Here is a 22,106-nt window from a genome sequence, read left to right on the forward strand (position 1 = left end):
CATTTTTTTCCTTCTTTTCCTCAGGGAGGTGAGCAGCTAGAATCAATTGAAAGCACTCAATCATATGTTAGTATTGGATATGCTTTGCTAAGCACGAACGAAAAGAGCCTGCCATCAAATTGCGTCTGTAAACCACTTATACGGAAAGGCACCACATTAAGGCACTTTAAAATTATAATATTAATTACACAGAATAAAATTCCATTAGGGTAAAAGCGTTGAACTATACACCGACAAAGCCTGAGCAATGAGAAGGGTGAACAAACTTATGTCACGATTTCAAAGAAATACTACGGCTGGATAGCTTACAAATTTAAAATTTTATCCTCATCTTCGATTCTCCACTTTTCAAGAATTAATCAGTTCTTAAAATTCTATAAAACTCTCCTTTTATAATATCGAATCTTTACAATCACGTATATTTAATCTGGAAATGGGTATAAATAGCTTTTGCATCGTAACACTCAAATTTATCGAGACAGATATTCTGAAAACGAAAGGCGAAGTTTTACTGCTTAAAAAAATACCGTTTTCTTCATAAACTACGTTGCTGTCTGAATATAAAATGTCATGAATTTAATTATCACAAATCGTGGCATACCAATGTGAAATAAGTTTTAAATCCTTAAAATTTCTTTCTCCTCTAATTTAATACATACATTAAATTGCAAAAATGAGAATGGTAAAATTAAAATTGCTGTCTCTGATGCCGTTTTTGCGGCACAAGAAAAAGACCACAGAAAGCTGTTCGCAAACAGCATTTAGCCGAGAGAATTTCATTAAATACGAATTAGTAAAACTATTGCTTAGTGACATCGAAATTTCAAGAATATTAAAATTAAATCAGATGACAACAGAATTCTTAATTGAATCTTATTGTTGTTCTGTGCTAAAGAATCTGACAAATCTTCCATTTAGGAATTTTGCTTGAGCTGCACAATAGAAATAAGTATTTTACTCTAAAAAGAAGGAAGAAAAACATTTGCATAACTTTTAATGCTTTTTCTTGCAATGCATCAGCACGAAATAGGTTTCTTATTTATTTTTTTAAACATAAATTGAATAAAATCAAGTTAAACTGTCATGTATCTGGTAAATAGTATAAATCAACATGTTTAAGAATTACAGCTTTCAATGAAGAATAAAGCATTGCAGTTTACTCCAACCTTTACCACTTAACCCTTTTCTGCGAGTTTTGGTTTGCTTGAATGTGGCAAAGCTTGTAAGGGCAATCTGTCTAAGGAAAAGGATGCCTTTGTGGAGGACGTTTAAAGGGAACTATCTAGTATCTGTTTTACTCATGGACAAAACTAGAAACGATCATATCTGTTAGGAATTTCATACACAAGGAGACACCAAGATCTTCGTGTACTTCGACAATTTCCCATTTGTCAGAAATAAGGGGCTATTAGTAATGTATCTTTAAGTTACATTATAAATCAAAACAGCTATATTTACATGTAATTATCTAAACAAGCATAAAATCCGAAACTTTATGGTCTTATATTAAATAAGAAACTTACTGCCAATGAAGAGAATTTAGTTTCGAGCAAATGAAGTCTAGATTCAGGAACCTAAAACTTATGGGAAATAAACTGCTTGAGTTGGCCGAAAATCAGCAGAACGAAACAAAAAAAATCTGCTAACTATCTCTGACTTCCCCTCCCTCACACAAAAAATTCTGAATTAAAACAAGCATTCTGGCTTATATCTAATTCTTTGGTAAAAATTTTCAACTGAAAAAACATACCAAATTATGCTTAGATTTATATAACCACACATGTTTTTGTGATGCATTGGTGTACATCTGCGATTATTTTTCTCTGCTCCCTTTTCTACTTTTTTTCGCGTTTGCGCTTCATCAATCCCCGGTACGCCAACCGCACGAGATTTGTTCGAGCCATAACCCGAAATGACGCAAACATGTTTTTCTGTTACACATCCTAAGCGACGCTTTTTACTAATCCGATGCAATAAATTGTTCTTATTTCTAAAAACGGCTTAGTTTGGCATCTAAATTTTAACCCCCCCTTTTCCTTCAAGGAAAGAAGGGGGAAAAGACATATATTTTACAGAGCATGTTCTTTAATTTCAGATTTCTTTAAATTTTTTGTGAATTAAAAATCTATTTAACTGTTATATGCATGACTTTTTCAATTAATTAAAAAAAATGCAAGGGACTTATTTAGTTATAAATGTCTGCAAAGAATTCTAGAAAACTAAAACGGCATTAGAAATATCTTTTATCAATTGGAATAACTTTGGGAGATGCTCATAAAGATTATTTGCTTCTTTATATTTTGATATTAAAAATGAAATGTATTTCAGATTATGACGATTAGATATATTACTTAAAACGCAGCCCAGAAAGTTACGGGAAAGTGGCTAATGACTCTGACTGCCATACCGAAGGGCTCGGGTTCAAATCCCGGGGAAGGCATGGATGTAATTTGTTTGTCCCTTCTTAGGAGCCAATGGTGGCCCACCTATAAGGTGCTTCCATAATAAAGAGACAACGCTTTCGGTCTTAGTAATGGCCAATGCCTATAAACGGCTAGATCGCGAGATGCATATTACATTTTCGATATGACTGTCAAACATTATTATCTGTTCGCTCAAAATGGTACTGAAAATTTCCGAGTGCATTTCCTATAGGAAGCTTAAAATTTTTCATTTATCATGCTTATATTTTTCAGTTCGAATTCCTGCCCCAAATCTCAAAGCACAGATGGTTTAAGTGCGCGAGTGAATGGTAGATGATCCCCCGGATACATAAATACAGTTTGTTTTAAAAATTCCGCGGCATACTGCTAGAAAGGGTTTGAAATTAAAAATCTCAAAAGTCACAAAATCTACGCATTTCAAACTTTCTTAAAAGACATCATTACTAAAGACAGAATATAAAGCTTTTTACGTAAAGTGATCGTCGAACAAAAAATATTTCCACTAATTTATGCAAAAAAAAAAAAAAAAAAAAAAAAAGACTAGATTAGGGGCGAAAAAAAAAGCACAGATTTTTATTTGCTTTTCAGTCACTCTGTTTAGGACACTTTATTATATTACTCTCTTATTATCCCAGGTGAGCTCAGTGTAAAACTGCTTAACATATACCAGGGAGTAAAACAGCATATCTTTAGAATTTCCTATAGATAGGCCTCGCGCTGGAGATAAAAAGTGTTTTTTTCCGTACAGTGTTGCCATTCCTCTCTTTGAAATCGTTGAGTCTGCTAATAAACAATTCGCTGCTAATAAAAAAGTTTTACAAAATATGAAATTGATAATAAAAAAAAATCGAAATTTAAAATTCGGGCTTGCATGTGCCTATATTCGAGTTGAGGATTACTTATTTCAAAATTTGATGTCTCTAGGTACCGCCATTTTTTCACAATGCGAAGAGCATACATAGATTCATACAGATTCTTTATTATTTAATTCTTTAAACATAATACAAGGCGATAATATTTTGTGGCAATATTCTGAAAAGTGATTCAAACTTTTAGTGTGATTCAACGCAAAATGCTGTTTCGAAACTAGCCCTTCTGGCCTAACGCACCTTTGAGGTAGGGGAAAAAAAAAAAAAAAAAAAAAAAAAATTCACCAATGTTATTTATACAGTTTATATTTAATTTTTCTATTTATATATATACACACTTCACTTATTTCTAATACAATTTACACATACAGGTTTTTAATCCAATTTATGTGCTAATTACATAATTGCTGATACAACAGAAACATTTAGTTGTTATTTTAATGAGCAGTGTTAAATTAACTTTGAAGAAGTCATGCAATCTGCGATTGTAGATGCTTTGATTTCTGTTTGATCAAAAGCAGTCATGTCTCAAAGAAGTTTGTAGTTCATGTTTTATTTTGTTCTTATTCACTCTCACTGCTGGAAACATTTTTTCATTTGCTGATGATGGATGAGAGAAACACAATACGCTTTAACGAATGTTGTTAAAATTATGAAACATTGTTCTCTTACAGCATTTTTCATGTCAAAAATTTATTCCTAAAAACCGCGAACGCTTAACCTTTGGTCAGCGCTTCTACAGTCCTCAGCGAATGCCATTTTGTATCAAGATCTTCATAACGCTCTTCTCTTCAGTAAGATTACGAAGAATTTTAAAAAAAAAAAAAAAAAAAAAAAACCCTCTAATTTGGATTTTTAACCTGCAAAACTCTTTTCAGGAATAAAATTCGTAGTTTTTGCCTTCTAAATGATTTTACAGGGCTCGCTCGAAAATATAGTCCAATCTCTCCCTAAATACACATTAATTATTATGTTTAAATAAACGAAAACGCATTATATTTCATATAAATAAAAAACATACGTTATTATTATCATTATATACACAATATACACATTATTATAATGTGCGTATGTGTATGCATATAATTATTTTACCTAAATAACATCATTAATTTTAATAGGTTCTATTATATTTAAATAACATAAAGTACTACTTAAATATATATTATTATAATTATATATTCATTATTATACTATACTTTAGTTTTTAAACGGGTATATTTGAACTGCGCGAATGAAAATTCATTTCCCGGGGTCCTCATATAGTCCAACTGCGCGAATCTAAATTTCTTCCCACCCGTTGCCTACAGGGTTACAATTTTACATTTCGAAGCCAAAAGTAGCCAAGGGGAAAATAAAGAAATAGAATTACATATCACAATCACAAGAACAAGTAAAGAATATCTAACAACCAGGCTAATTACTTGAATAACAGTAATAAATGCGAGAGCTAACAAAGAAAATAAAAGGTATTAGTAAACATACATATTAGTATCACAAACATCTTTCTTTAATTACAATATTAGAGCAAAGGATGTTATAATATCTAAATTAAATAATTATATTTAATTTATTATATTATTATATACCAATTATATTTTTTATAAATTACATCAATAATAGTCATGATGTCTTAAACTAGACTGGAAAATTTCATATAGTTCACTGGCATGCTAAAGATTATTCCGTATCAAAGTGTGTTAAAGTGTACTAGAAGTATTTTTTGTTAATTAAAGCAATCACCTAAATGTTTGCAGAAATTTATAGTTAAACTTAAAAAAAAAAAAAAAAAAAAAAAAAAAAAAAAAAAAAAAAAAAAAAAGAAGTTTTTCTTAAAACTTATCTAGAAGAAAAGAATTAGATAAACAGTACTGCAAATTAACATAATCAACCAGGCCTCTTAATAAATAAAAGCTTCTTTTTTTAATTAAAAATTAAATTTGGGATTCAAAAGTTTGTGTAATATACTTGGAAATATCTGAGCATATAATTAATCAGAAACATACAATTAAATTAATAACAAGCTCATTAACAGTGACATTAAAAGTACAAAAAAAAGAAAGAGTCAAGGGATCTCCGGGATTAGAAACTCGAGTCGATCTACCAATGTTTAGTGACTTTTCCGCTTGATCGTAAGACTTTTTGAAATTAGGCTGAATAATATATTAAAGAAAATAGAAAATAGAGCACATGCAAGAACAAAAGTGGGCTGAATTATAGATTTACATATTTGGTGAATGAGTTAAACTTATGTACATGCTATAATGAAATATTAGGAATGTAGCATAAAAGCATCAATGAAGAAGGCATTGGGCAATCTAAATCATTGTAATCTAAATGTATATCATTATCAGTATCTCCTATTAATTTCAATACTGCTGAAAAAATTATAAATGAATTATATTATAAATCACATGAACTCGCTGCATTATAAATTACAACAGTTAGAAATATTATTAGCGGGATTCAGCGACCATCTTTGTTAACAAATAATTTCAAACAATTAATTTTACAAATAATTCAGCCTGAAAACAAAGTTGGAAAATAAGCTGCATGCTGAAGATTAAGCTTTACCAAGGTGTTAGAAACCTCTTCTCTTAACTAGAGTTATGATGCAAGAATTTGTAAAAATTATCATTTAAATAAAAGTTGGCATAAATACAATACAAAATATACAAATTTCTACATACATGAAAACTTGAATACAATGCAACAATATGTGAAAAAGGAATGGATAGAAAGGGAACTGAAAATCCCAAGATATGAATATTTTTTGTTAATTATGAAAATTCTGCAGATGCTCATAATTATCCATCTATTAATTAAATGTATGCGAAAGTACATCAGGTAGAGTAACTGGAAAACAGAATAAATATTTAAACGTTTCTAGTATTAAAATACGAAATTTGTAAGAAAGTTAAATAACCTTAAAATAACTTCAGTGATTAAAAATGAAAGCTTAATACGGCATATATTGCAATGATATTAGTGTGAATTTAGAACCACTTAAAGAAATTTAATAAACAGAATATTTCTAATTAAATTAGAACAGTTTAAGTAAAATGGTAAATTTGAAAGTTTAAACCATTCTGCTATATAAGAAGATTTGCTAATATTTATCTAGATAAGAAAACTTATTTAAGTTGAACTACAAATCTGATATTTGATAGATTGATTATGTATCAGTTTTATATATGTCGTTAATCTATCAATTTTATTATTCAACATTGATATATCAATTTTGTTATATCAGCAACTAAAATCTACAACTTGGAAAATTTTTAATTCTTATAGAGAATAAAAATGATCTGGCTCATTATTCTTTTAAGCATCGTAAAGCTTTAAAATGAGTGTAAAAGAAATTCATTTTTACTTTAGCACATGCCAGATTGTAAATTAATATTTGTTTTGTATGCAAAATTTTTACAATATTGATAAACGGAAATAGAGGCTTGTAGTCTCAATAAAATGCCCCATTATTGGCAATAAATGACTTTTTGTAGCATCCATCTTCTTGCGAATTCAAGTTTTCAGGAAGAAGGGACAGGAAAACGTCGCACAGTTCGTGGATTAGATAAGAGGGGAGGGGGAAGGTATCTTCAATCAAATTTTCGGGCAGTTCGTCTCCTACCTTTTAAACATTCCTTTTTTACCAACTGAACATTGTCAGGTGAATTTATCTTTTCAATTAGTGTTACTGTTGCTGCTGTAAAATCTCTCGTAACCGGGACAGAATTAACCGGTAATATCAAAATAGCGGCAGTTTTGAAGAGTTAATTTCGAAATGTATCCCTACGACATAAAAAAAAAAAATTACATATAATGGGTTAGCAAACTGGCAATTAAAGCCAGGTCGTATGCCCACCAGATTTCCTTGTAAATTTCCCGGAAAGATGTTAATAACATTACGTCGCTATCTACGTAAACTGTAAGCTGTGATCATGTACGTAGATGATGACGGTGCTTTATGTTTTAAAACACGCCTGCCGCGCGTGTCTGATATCTTGGATTTAGTTAAATGTTTGGAAAAGGTAAGCATTAATAAAGAGGATGTGCAAGCTTGGGTGGATGTACACAGTTCTGTAACCGTTACACTTCCTCAAGATAACAACAAAATAATCTAATATGCACTTGGAAAGGAGGAAGATGATTATGAGAAGCGGGAGGATGAAAATAAAAGACGACACGCAGAACAGGAAAGTTACGTCAAAGGAAGATGACCGAAAGATTGCAGACTTTCATAACATTTACCAAGCAAGTTCAGCTATGTCAGTACATGATGTTATCCAGCTTCACTACATACACAGAGAATTTTTAAAACTCCGGTGACAATCTTGCAAGCACGCAGGCATTCAAGTTGTATGTTATCATAATAAGAAGTTGGCAATAACCTTCATATAATATATACAGAATCTTAAAATACTCTCAATATAAAATCATGGCTATGTGTTTTAAAATATCTGTACGATTTGCAATATTATTTATTTAAGAACGGCCGATAAATTGAAAAAAAATCGACCCAAAAACTTCGCATGTTGTAATTTCTACAGATGGCATCAAAAACATGAAGAGGCAGATTGTAAAAATATATATTCATTTACTCAGAATAAGCTCTCATAACCAATGGACGGTGTACCGTTGCTGCCCGTTAAGACAGACTCAACTGCATTAAGATTTCATAAAATATTACATCTCATTTTCGTTTCATTAAGGAAATTAAGACCCGAAACTTCTAATTTCATCAATGGGAAGTAAAGATTGCTTTGTTATGCAGAGACTATTACGTTTTCGAATCAGTGACAGTGAAAATTCGACTATATCCCCTGCAGGATTCGAACCGCCGATCTTCTAATTGCTAGCTGAATGTTGTAATTACACAATAGCATGCACGGAGAAAAACTTTCCTATAAGTAATCTAAATTTAAATTTAGAATTTCTGGATTTTGTATTTTCTGGATTTGGAGGATTTTGTACTGCAGTTAAAATTAATTTGATTTCCTGAATACCCCGGGAGGATGTGCATTGATTGAGATCTGTACACAGGGGACTCGGATCTCAGAAATTAAGCATCATGAAGTGGGTTCCTAGTTAGGATCTCTTCGGGCGGATTCAGTTTGGTAGATGACCAGTCGGTTGGAATGTTCCTTCACCTGTTTAGGCGATTAAGAAAGCAAATATTCCATGAATCGGGCTGAGGCCTAAATGGCTTTAGGCCAGTGAAATATTCTAAGCTTCTAAAAAGTGCTTTTCTTGCATCCATTCCTCCTGCCTTATGACTTTCAGCCTAAACGATTAATCAGTCACCCTAGCTGTATTACTCCACAGAAGTAGGTGCATAGTTCAGTAAGTTAGTTAAATACGACCTTTAATTACTCTCAATATTAATATGCATTGATAAGTTTAAACTTTCAAGTTATTTGTATTGTTATCTCTCGGAAAGGAATAAGTTTCGAGGTCAAATGGTAAACGTATTAGAGCATCAAAAATCCATAAAAAAATATTAGACCTTGAATGAAAGTATTAGCAGTGGTCAATCTGGCTCTAAGCATTTCTGTTCTCACAGAGTCACACAGACATTTTTACACATTTCTGCATCAAAATCGTATACACTCGATTTTTTTTTTTTTTTTTTTTTTTTTTTTTTTTTAAATTTTGAAGATAAATACTGAACTTAAGCTTCAAGCGCTTTCATGATGTTCTTTTTTTACTAAATTTCATTTGCTTTGCATTAATACATATAGATAAATTTTTAAAAACTGTAATCTTAAATTTGTTTTTCATTAAAAGAAAGTTTCAGATAATTTCAATTAATGCTTTATAAGTTCCCTTCTTCTTTTTCCTTATTCTATAACCTTTCAGGATTCAGATTCCAGAAAATTTAAGATTTGCTCGGCCTCTACTTATACACGACAGTCAAAAGTTGGCATAATGAAAACTAAATCTGTACAGCAAATCACTCGACTGAAGATGAAGAAGATAACTTGCAACTTACTTTTAAACGCCAAATGAGCAGACACTGCATTCCTAAATTAGATAATTTGTAAAACTAATAATTTCTTAAATGGTATTACAATGGAAAGCTGATCCATATTGTAAAACTAACACATGTATCACCGAATTAAAACTAAGTTACACTGAGTGTATCTGCAGCAACTTTAAACGAAATGGAAGGGGGGGGGAACTGCGACTATTAGACGGAACGGATGATTCTCGTGAGCGACCGACGTAAATCCTCCGACCAGGTCAGTTGTCACCTCTTTGATTGCAGAAATGAAGCGACTTTCCGAGAATACCGGATGCTAGGTGGTCACGTGACCATCATAAATCTGTTCTCCTGCCATTCGGAAACCCAAAAACAAAACTATGAAAGAGAAAGTGAGTTGACAACTTTTGCTTGAAAATATTCATAAGCTGAGAAATACCCAGTCCATTAGAAATATAATATGATTCTTCGGTTTTCTAGTTTTGTAGTATTAACAAAGCGATTCCAACGGAATCGACCGACTAGGGGTGAATGAAATTTTAAAGGTGGTCAATAATAATTAAGGGATCGAGGGATCCATAGCCGAATATGCACCGGATATTGATTGTCGTAATCAAGATTCCATTGATTATAAAATAGTTTATTAATAAAATCAATAATTGATTATTGATATAAAGCTATATCATACAAAAATCTGGTCTTATTCAAAACAAATAGGTACGCTAATTTTTGGAAATTAAAAGTCATTCGAGAGAAATATCCCCAAATTAAAGCTGTTAACGAACTAACACTACTGACTTTTCTTGCACAGTAGAAGCAGGCTTTAGTAATGTAATATGGAAAACAAAAAAAAAAGTTGAATAATTTTGAACCAAGTGATTTAAAGAATTGAGTTAAGCAGTTTTATGCCAAATATTAAAAAATGTTCATCAATACAACAAATGCAGCCATAATATTAATTTAAAATCAAACTTTTGTGTAATTAAAATGTATGATTTTGCTTCTGAAAACTTGTTTGTATTTGTAAAATTAAAATTATCAATAATAATATATAAATAATAAAATATTAATCTCACACACCTTTTTTGGTCAAACTTTAGTTCATATTTGTAGTCTAGTCGTCACTTTTAAGATAGTTATGTGCAATTATTTGCATTACGATTATGTTGTATATACTATTTACAGAGAAAAATATAAGGTGGTCGATAAGAAAATACCATTTTTTTAGAGGTGTCGATGCAAGAAAAAACTTGGGAATCCCTAATCTGATATCAACAGTACTGGCCACAAGATATCGCTGTCTGATATCACTGAGTGGTAATCAATACCTTCCGCTCCAGCTGAATTTAACATTTAAGTGCGCCGTGACAAACGGAACGGATGATTGTTAATTATAACTTTATATATACCAAAGAATCTATCTCGGTTTTCACCCATTGTTATGAACTAGGGCGAGTCCGCAAATTTAGATGAGATTTTCTTTTTTTAATCTGGTCTAGTTTATTTTGTTTTATTCAAACGACTTCCCCGCAAGCGAAACTTGGGAATCCCCGCAAGTTTCGACTTGCGAAACTTGGAATCCCGCAAACTTGCGACTTCCCCGCAAGCACATATTCTCCCTTAAAACTAGTCTCGGTACCATCGGACAGATCGGAAACTTATCTTCCAAATGATGTATATTCTGAACTGTGATATAATTTATCCATTTCTGGAAATATTTTCAAAACTGATCATTTCTGCTCCCTAACCATTCACTACGTTTTAAATAATTTTACGTTTTTATAGAAGGAACTCTCAAGTAGAGCAACTTTATATTTTCATAAGCTATAAAACCGACTCTTCGTCTTCTTCCAAAGCAATAAAAGAAGAATGACTATAAGTCATTTCTGTGCGACTTCTTAATGTATGAAATTAGGATTAATATTTTCACACTTGGTAATAGCGAAATATAACTGCAACTATGCATGTTTCTTCTCTATCTCTATAGTAGGGCTTCATTTAATTAGCGACATATAACTGCAACCACGCACGTCTCTTCTCTATCATATAATTTCACTTTATGTAGTAAAGTTAATTACTCGAATAATCATAATAGAAGCGAATTATCGCTATGTATGACGAAGCAACCATGAGAAGATAATTTATTATTTATTTATTTATTTATTTATTATTATTATTAGTAGTTATTATTATTATTATTATTATTTATGTAAACAGTATTTAGAGCACAAAGGCACTCTCTTCAGAAACAACTCGTGGTGATACAAATAAATAATAGAACAGTCAAATTTACGCTAAACGTGGAACAGTAGTCAAAGACTACAGAGTTAACTACATACTAGAAGAATCTGGTTTACTACTATGAATTATTACTATTTATTACTATTACTTACTATGAATGTTAGAATTTCAGCAGCGATAAACACAAGGCCGAATAATTACAACTATTAGAGCTGGAAGGAAACTAACACCTAGCGTGCATGCGATGCCAGAAGCACGCTCTGCCTTGAAATCCAAAAAATTCAGTTTAAAATACTAGCTACTCTTTGCATTATACCGAGAAATACGGAAAGAAGTTATAGTAAAAGCCGAAATTATAAATAACTGGTTAATTAACATAAAATTCTCTACACTTTTCATCAACGGTACTTAGAGCTACCAAATTTTGTACAAACGTACTCTTCTAACCGAACATGTGCAACTCGAACCCGTAATTTTTTTTAAAATTCGTTTTTGACTTATTTAATGTTTTGAGGGAATTTAATGAACCATTGATACGCTCATTAAAAAGCAACGTGCTGCCATTTTTCAAAGCGTAAGGTTTGTTTCAAATTTAATAAAACTCAGCGATTTAGAAAAAAATATATTGCTACTGATCAATATAAAATATTTTCATCTTCCACGGGCCAGTTTGCTGCCATTTGACGAAACAGAAGATATCTAATTTTTGTTTTGAGTTTAATCCTTCTGTTAATGATTAAAAAAACTAGACGATTTAAAAGCAAAATACGTAGTTCTTCCCCATTATTATTATTGATTCTGGTTGGATCCTGAAATTACATTTGCTGGGCTCATTAAAATTATTACATAATTTTTTCCCTTTTTATAAAGATTACTTTAATCGGGCAGTTGCTTGCTCGGCTAGCTTTTACAAAAATATTGTGTGAATTTTAAGCCATTTTTTTCTTTCTTGTCAATTACTGATCTCTCCCCCCCCGCACGGAGTTTTTCAATATATTATTTATCTTCTGAAAGTAATTTTCTTCTCCCTTCCTGCGAAGAACACATATTAATATTAATGTACAGGGAGCATATTAAAACATCAATAGCTATTCAGAATTACGACAGGATTGAAAACTGAATCGCGTTTCATGGTTTTAAAGTTAGTTGATAGTGAAAGGCATTTTTATCGACTGGCTTGTGTAATACGACAAGGAGAAGAATATGAAGTATACTTGGCTTAGAAATATAAATAAATAATGATTTACGTATTCTCCAGTGCGCGCTTTTATTGTGTAACCGGTAGCATGTCCGACTAGGATCGAAAGACAGGCGGTTTGGATCCCGGTGAGGACGAAGTTGATTTCTTCCGCCTCCATAAAATATTTTTAAAAAATGTCTCTATAGTGTCTCAAATTAAAATGTGGTGGACAATAATTCATCATTATCTGGTTTCGGTCGACTGAGTCGTTCGGTCATTCTTCTTTTCCTATTCGTCTTTTAAGTGGGAGGGAAAATACGGAATTTTCACCTTCCCCGCAGCGTGCTATCATTGTGTAACTGATAACGCGCCCCGCTAGCATAGGAAGATCCGTGATTCCGATCTCGACCACAGTACAGTTGATTTTTCCTATTTTCTCCACCGTAAAAACAAAACAAAACAAAAAATTACTCTACGAACAGTGGATCAGTTTGTATAATAAAGAAAGAGTCATATAAAAAGCATTTGTTCTTTCTTTTTCATAAACTCTACTCCAGCTTTCTGAAGAAAAATAGACCTTTTTATGACTAACGAATGAGCAAACAAAGAATTCTAAAAAATATAAAAAATATAAATACTAGCTTTACATTAAAACACAGACACTCCAGGGCAGACGAGGTTGTTCAACTACAACAGCTGTATAGGATGGAACTGTGGGTAGAGGGAAAGGATTTGTTCCTCTCCCCCCGTCCGACGATTACAGGAAATTGGACAAGATGACATACAGTGTAGTGTGTTTCGAGTGACGTCACAGCCACATCCAAACATCCGTTCCAAAAAGACCATTTCGGGCTCACGAAAAGACTTATGGGATAGGATCCCCCGTCGTCCATGACAATACAAAGCCTTCGGAATCGGAAATTGGACAGCCAGTCTCCTGAAATGAGGCTAAAACTGTCGTTGGGCCAGACTTCGTAAAATACAACATAGCGAGTTTTCTGGCGCAGGAAAGGCCTGATACATCATAACGGCTCCCAACAATTTTGAATTACGGAAACGGAACAATTTTGAATTACGGAATGAACGGAAAAATGACTTAACTGATAACTGAGCTGTGCAGCAAATTATCTGCAGAAATAATGACTAATACTTCGAGTTTATAGTATTAAGTCTGCTTTTATACCCATTGTATTTATAATTGACATTTTCTAGCACGAAGTTATGAATTTTTTAATAAATAACGAACCCGCTACATTATTATTTCAAGAGCATTATTACAGACAAATTAAGCATTTAACTCGTAAAAAATTTTAAAAAATAAATAAATAAAATAAAATAAGATATAAAAATCAATTTTTTTTACGATGTAAATGTTGAAGTTTCTACAACCAGAATACATAAGAAAGGATTATGCGATGCATCAAATCTGTTAAAATTACAGATGCACTTAATAATCATTACGTCAACGAAGGTAAAAACATATCAAACGAAAAAAGGGGGAATGCGAAACAAATTAAACATATTTTTCATACTACTGTTCCACAAAAATCTGTAGCTAAAGGTCATCAGCGACATTCGAATGAAATAGTTGGTCTGAATGAAATAGTTCACTGCTCTCAATGGCTACCTGTCTTAAGAAAGACGCTTTTTCGGAACTTGTTATGTATACAAAAGCAATTCGTATTTTTGACATATGTTCGCTGAAGTGTCCAAAACCAGCATAAAGAATTATCCTTGTGAAATAACACAAATTGTAAGCAAATTAAAAAATGAAGGATATGCTATAGAAATAGCTTATAGCAAATACAAGGTTACAAAAGAGGCCATATCATTTCCACAACAAGAAGAATAAAATATCAGTGGCGAAAGAGAAAAGGATAGCTCAGCGGTCTCAGCGTTTCGCAAGGAGTTACTCGGTCGAGGGTTCAATCCCACTCCAGAAATTAAATTTTCTCGTTTAACTTTTGACAGAAAAATTTTTTCTGGACTCTCTTTCACAAGATCTACAAAACTGTACAATTCATTTCGAGTTAGATTTTTGCAAAGAATTGCAATTTGATCCTGGAATGCAGATTTTAACGTCTGAAATAGTTTTAAGGAAAAAAAATCTGAAAGGATTCAGATTTTTGACAATCGCCCAAAAAGCTCTTTTTTATTTGAGATGGCTCACATGTAATAGCGAAACATTTTGTAGGATATTAGACGAAGATGCATTTCCGTATATATATATATATATAAATTGTAGTAAGCTCGCCTAAAAGTTACCAAGAGCTGCTGCTCCAAAAAGTTCAACACGTTTTAAAAAAATTAATACATATGAAAATCAAACCATTAGACATGTAAAACAAAACAAACAAAAAAAAAAAAAAAAAAAAACAGAAACAGATAAAAAGTAAGCGGAAAATGGTAAATTAGCCCAATTCGACTTCCAAACTGGCTTTTCAAGGGAAATTTCATTTATTTGAACGTCGAATCAAGCTAACCCCATTACGCGTTTCGCCGAAACAGACAATTGAAACTTTTTCGCTAAAAAATTTTTAAAATTTAGACAAATTGTCTTGGAAATTTTAATAGTCTCAATTCTCTGTTCCAATTTCCCGACGCGTCCGCACAGAATGACACATTAAGGTGTTAAAATATGTTAAACAATACCTAAACTTCCTAAATCTAGACTAAAATCAAAATTAAAATCAAAATAAAAACGAAAATAAATAGCGATGAGCTATTAGTCCTAAAAATACAAAAACATACGGGCTGGGCCTGCAAGCTTAAAGATTAACAATTTAATTTTTAAATTTTCTTGGTCTTATGGTCTTAGCAAGGCCCACTTAGTTTGTTCTCATCTTAATTTTTGTTTTATTTTATTTTAATTACAGGTTTTCTTTACAGATTTCTAAAATCTATAATTTAAAAACTTATTTATTTTGCAGCATTACTTATTTTGCAGCATATTGCGCAAGTTGTTTTCTGGACCAAAATTGGTTTTTTAAAAATTATAATTACTACTTTGCTTGATATATATATATATATATAAAACCTTACTGTTTTTAATTAGCTATGTTATGAATTAAATGCGCTTTTATATAAACCAATCAGATTAAAGAGGGAATATTGTTAATTAATAATAGACAGATTAAATATGACACAACAATATCTTACGTTTTCCGAATGCCAAAAGACTCGAATGGAATGTGAAACAACGCAAAATCATGTTTCGAGAAATAGTCCTTTTGGGTTAATAAGCAATTATGACAGAATTACTAATTAAATAATTACTCCGCCACAGATTAAAGATACACAGTAAAAAGATCAGACTATCTGAACATTAAATCAGCTGTTCAAAATAACAAAAGCAAATGATGGGGAAAAATAATCAGTATGATTTCATTCCGCCGTAAAGTAAAGCCAAACGCACATTTTTTTTTTAATTATTCAAAACATTACTATGTATTTGTTTCATTTTCAAGGAATATTTCCTTCAAATGATAATATTTCCAACTTTATTAGGACATCAAATCCGCGAAATTAATACTATTAATACCTTAAAAATGGCTAACATCCGAAATCTGGCTTTAAAAACGCCAACTGGATAAAGTACGAATTTTATGAGGTTAAACTTCGCAATAAGCAGTTGCGTCAAATGTAAGAAATTCTTACATTATTATGGGTCCACTAGTAGTTAGTTGGCAAATAAAGTCATCTGAGTACTCAGACAACTTGCGTCATTTCCGCACATCACTTTAAACGACAGTACTGGCCGTTTCCCAGGAAAAATTTCGAAATACACCAATTCTCTAAATAGTTTGACCTTGGAATATATAAATTACAATCTTTTATAATTTTAAAAGTTAATAATGCACCTTACAAGCACCCAGCCCCCCTCGCCATTAAACAGCTGTTCAAGCGTAAATAAATGCGTAAAAGAAAAAGAAAAAAAAAAGTATTGCTTTTACTGCAAATAATTTTTTAATTTACATTAAAAGTTCAGCTAACAAACTTGATTTAAGTTTCCTGCATTTAATGCGTGTTTACAATGACTTCAAGCCAGTGAAAATATTATATCTCTATTATTAAATAATGAACAATCTGTATGTGCGTATCTTTCTCACATTTTAGAAGAATGACAACGCCTATAACCATCACATTTTAAATCCACATAGCCCTTCACTCGAACATGTACACCTCGATTACCGAATTTTGATTTTTTTTAATTTACTTCATTTTATATGAATTCAATGAAATCTGATTAAAAAGCATAGCGATTTAAAATAAACCATTTTAATATTCTCCATTCCAGTATGTTGCCATTCGGAAAGTGCATAATATTTATTTTTCACATTTAATCAACAAACTCGGCTAACTAATAGCGATAAGTTAACACAGGCGAAAATAAAATAGTTTTATCTTCCACGCAACAGAGTGCTGTCATTCCGCAAAGCGTAAGTTATTTAACGTTCAAATTTAATCTGTTTGTTACTGATTTGCAAACTAAGTGATGTACAGCAATTCTTCATCTCTTTTATTATCAATTACTAGCTATAACTGTGAAATTACACAAGCTGGACTCATTAAAATCATTATATATTTAATAACTGTTAAACGGCAAGCTTCACTTAAAGGTAAAATAATATAAATTACTGGAATTTTTTCTTTCAGAGATATAATTTCCGGCAACAGTACAACTGGAAAATAAGGCACTAGGAGAATGCATTTGGGAGATAGGAGAATATTCTGGGATGTGCAGAGTGCAGAAATTGTGAACAATACCTTGAGAAAGGCGTTGTGTTTTAATATTACAACATTAAAATTGTGTGTTTTACTGAAAAAATGATTCAGTGCACGACGCCATACCAATCAAGAGATTATCGGTAGTTCGTTAACTGATTACGCAATGCGGGCGAAGCCTTTGACTTTCTGCGGAAAAATAGACTCGCATTCTCATTACACATAACCACACAAAAAAGAAAAACCCTTCAAAGCAAACCGCTTCGCTAGGAATAGAGCCCGAGTCAAAATATCAATTTTCAGAGATCGCATCCACTCTATTTAGAGTTTTATTACAACATATTACAACGAGTAAAAATATAAATGAATTTTATTACAACGAGTAAAAATATAAATGAAGATGAAAATGTTTATTGATGTACAGAGCACAATACGTATAAGGGGCATTAGGATTTTACAATATGGTGATACAGTTATTATACTTCAATGTTGCTGATCCAATGGAGCATTGTTAAGGAACGGCTACGTGCTATCTTTCCAAACATTTCCATGCAATTAGTATTTAATAAAAGGTACGTGCATTAAAACAGACTTATTGCTTTTCACAGCCGTGGCTTACGTGAAGCAAAACGATGAATGTGCGCCCCTATATAAAAATATCCGGTCATTCGATGATTCCCCCCCCCAAAAAAAAGATACAGAGAAAGAAACAGGGAAAAAGAAATATATCATTGTAAATGATATATTTTGTATGTAATACAAATGTATGTAATACAAATAAAACATTTGTATGTAATACAAATAAAAATTGATATAATACAATCTATACACTTTTATAGTCATTAAAGAATAACTATTTCAAATGATACTGCAAGGTCCGTAGAAGAACCGAGCCTTGTAATTTACCAACATATAAGAATAAAAAGACTGAGCTCACTGAGCCGAGTAACAAACTAGGTATACACACACACACACACACACACACCATGATATATATAGTTAAAAGAAAATACCTAGTTTGGTCTTTTTTCATTTGTTCTTTTTACTTTAATTATATATATATATATATATAGCAAAGTATGCGGGAGGGCCGAAAGCTCACTCGAGAAACCTCTAGAGAGGTGGTAGAGGAAGGACGGGCTGCCAACCCTTGGACCCGTGTCCTCGCCCGGGGTGCTCTCCATCAAAATTGAGGGCAGAAATGAGCTAACTCGCACTGTCACCTGTAAGGCTGGTTGTAACTACTGGCTGTTGCCAACGACAGGCGTAATCTTACGCTCCTTGCCTCGAGGAAATTCGTACGTTTGGGCTGACTATACATCAGACAAGTAAGCATTAGTCAACAACAATAGATCTTAAGCAGCTTAATATTATTTCAAGTTTTCCTGAAGTTCCTTTTGCCCCTCGCAACAGCAATTGGCAACGTTAAAAATATCCTTAATGCTGTTTTCAAATTCGGATACGACTGAAATAAACATTCGTGAATTATTTTTAAAAGAACTAATATATAGCTGCTATATTGTCGAGAAACTAGTTTTTTTGGGATAATAATAAGAAACAGTAATGTAACTAACATAAGAAGTATAGCACTAGACCTTTCAAGCACTTTTAATAACCTCATTTTTCTTGCTTTTTAACGAATTCATATTCCATCTCCATCACTTACATGATTTGAATTCTAAGCTGCTATGTTTAAATTGTTAAATCCTATGACACTAATTTTTCACCCGTTAGAAAACAAAAATCGTCACACATTTCGCTTAATTTCTTACATCTCCATTTCAATTGCGAGATTAAAACTTCTAACACTTTTTTAATTCTTATATTAATTCAATATTTTTCTGAAAAAAAATTGTTGTTTCTTGATTATCTGATTTATTAACTTTACTTTTTCGTTTCTGTTTAAATTCTGTTGATAAAGTATTTATCTGTGGAGCTATATTTTTATTATTGATTAAGAACACGTCAGGAAATATTTTCTCTCATCTGCTGTAAAGATGCTAACAACATGCTTTCTATAAAGGAAAAATCTCATACTTTAATACAAGCTGTGATTTCGGGTCAAAATTTTTGAAATAAATTTTTGCCACAATTAATTTACTGAAAATCCAAAGCAATTCTTTAATTTACACAATTAATCGTCGCAACACTGATGTAAATGGAGAATTATTTTCATGCTGATACCATTTCGCTTTTATCCTAACATGTTTCCATTGCTGGTTCAAATTCATTTAAGCGCAATAAATTTCATGCTGCTTCATTTTACTTTTCTTCACCTTTAATGTAGATCAACAAACAATTCCTTACAGAAGGTTAAATATGCAACTTTCATTTTAAAATTTCCTGACCGCGAAAAACAAAAATTCTACTCTGCTCGTTTTTCCGCGAATGTTCTCCACAAGTGGCCAAAATTTGTATTGGTGCAATTTATGGGGAACGAAATAACTGGGTGCAGTTTTCAGAATTTTTCCATGTGTAAATTGAATACGATACCATTTCCTTTTAACATCTTTCACGAAAACAGCTCTCTTAAAGCAGATACTCTTGCGTGCTTTACTATATCAGCCAACCAAACTTTAATATTCGCACACCTCTCATCAGTCAAATGAATTTTTATTGCCAGAAAGGCTTATCAGAGCTTCAGCAGAACGCCAATCTCAAATGAGCCAGCTGATTCTCTATTTCTGACAGCTCTTTAAATATGGACACAGAACAGCTGTCAAGTTATATTGCCGCAATTGATACTCATGTTGCAACCAAGTATTCTGAAGCTATACAAAATCTGTTGGACAATTTCACTGTAATTCTGTGCTCGTGTATTTCCAAGAAAGTTTTTTCAGGTTCAGATTAGCTCTTGGAGGTCAATTCGACTGCACCCACGAGCTCTGCTGTCCCACATACACAAAAAAGGGATACTTGGCGTTACTGGCCAAGGAGGAAGCAGACCATTTTAATGATTCATTGGTGCATGTGATATGTCAACAAATAAATGAATCTTTATGTCTTCATATTCTTCACACAAACAAATTGAAGGGCCTATTGGAACTGCGCCAAACAGATTTCCATTGTGGAGGCGGACACACCTCAAGCTATCGATGAACAATCGCCATGGAGTTGCGTAAAACTTCCAACTCTTCCATTAAACTATGCGCGTTATGACAATATGTAAATGCATTATCATTTCGAAATCCCCGCAGAAACGCACTTTCTCTTGATCGATAGAAGGATACTTTAACTCTTTCTTCAAGCACTTTTTTCTCGCGCAGTCTTGATGCTAACAGCCCCGAAGCTTTTTTGAATAGTCCCAAATCTCGTGTCAAATTTTTAATTTCATGCTAGTCAGATTCCTTACGAACGGAATGGAATCATCGTTCAGTTTCAAAATCTTCGTCGTTGAGGGTCAATTCGATATTCTCCAAAATCATATTCCTGTATTTCCAAAGAGGGTAGTTCTTTGAAAACTAGATCTGGAAGTTCAGCTGAGTAAGGCATCGGGCGTTTAACTTTGATTGGTAAACTAGGATACTCTATCCTACATTTGCTTTTCTTCTTATATCCTGACAGAAGTAACAATCACTTCGGTGATCTTTGGGCTCTCGCCAAATCATAAGTATACCAAACGGAAATTTAAACTGTGTTTCCCTTCATCTACTTCGTAAACTCTCGACACACTTGCTTGCACAGTTTGCGAAGGGACCATGATTTATCTTGATAGCCAATTTTCACTTTAAAATATGCAAAATAGCCTTGCCTAACAAATATACTACGTTTCTCCTTTAACTGGAAATGGCCACATATGTAACAAAACAAATCGGGACTGTTTAAGCACTTAGCCACGAACTAACCCAGAAAGACATACGGAAAGGTTTCAGTTATATATATATATATATATATATATATAAAAGTTCAACACTGTAACCTTGTATACAAACAAGTATTCAGATTTCAGGGTCAGAATGCGCTTCACTACTGCAGACAGACACACAGTGTCTCACTACAGTATCTCAGGTGTAATTGAACTAGTAATGACATATATACATTTGTCACTGGTCTCCTACGGCGTCATTCACCCAGCGACAATCGGAGGGTTTATGTCATCCAATAGGAGAGCAGTAGTATTTCCTATGATCTCTGCCGCAGAGAATGGTCACATTCACATAAGGTGTAGAGAAAAAACTTGACGAGGTACAAGAACACTAACTACAGTTTAGAAATCAGCGTGCCTATTTAACTCTAAAACAGTTAAAAAACCGAACTCAACAGAAATCTTGTTACAAACTGTTCGCAGTGTAATACGCAACATTTCATTTCTAAACATCTTTTGCTTAGTCAACCGATGCTGTTCCAACGGGCCTTTATGCGTTAGGTCAACTACGATAAAATTTAGGGATCTGCATCGCCATCCACACTCAGCAAACTCTGCAAAGCTTATTATAGCGAAGTAAGAGTAACAGCTCTAGTTTAAATTAAAGGAAAGAAGTAGAGAATCACTAATGTCGGCAGCATGGTACTTTCTAGGTTAGTTTAGTTTATGCATCTCAATACGTTAAAGTGACAAGCGAAGATTAATCAGTTAGTTCCAACAATAAATTTTAATGTTACGAAACGATATATATATGGTGCTGTGAAGCTTCAACACTTTTAAGAATAAATTAATGTTACTG

At 32.5% G+C, this 22,106-nt stretch overlaps 1 protein-coding gene across 3 annotated transcripts in view; it reads right to left on the bottom strand.

The window, feature by feature from the left end:
- LOC118193934 (uncharacterized) overlaps positions 1-22,106 on the bottom strand; it is a 412,362-nt gene that overhangs the window by 220,210 nt on the left and 170,046 nt on the right. Inside the window, exon 1 of one of the 3 annotated variants that reach the window (XM_085818470.1) lies at positions 9,306-9,425. The exons of the other annotated variants lie outside the window; for them this stretch is intronic. The gene's annotated coding sequence lies outside the window, so the exon portion shown is untranslated. Of the gene's footprint in view, positions 1-9,305; positions 9,426-22,106 lie in introns of those variants that run through there. 3 annotated transcript variants of the gene reach the window in all.

Source organism: Stegodyphus dumicola, chromosome 6, assembly GCF_044657685.1.
Source record: "Stegodyphus dumicola isolate Sdum_Otavi_A_Nest chromosome 6, ASM4465768v1".
In the NCBI taxonomy this organism is placed as follows: domain Eukaryota; kingdom Metazoa; phylum Arthropoda; class Arachnida; order Araneae; family Eresidae; genus Stegodyphus; species Stegodyphus dumicola.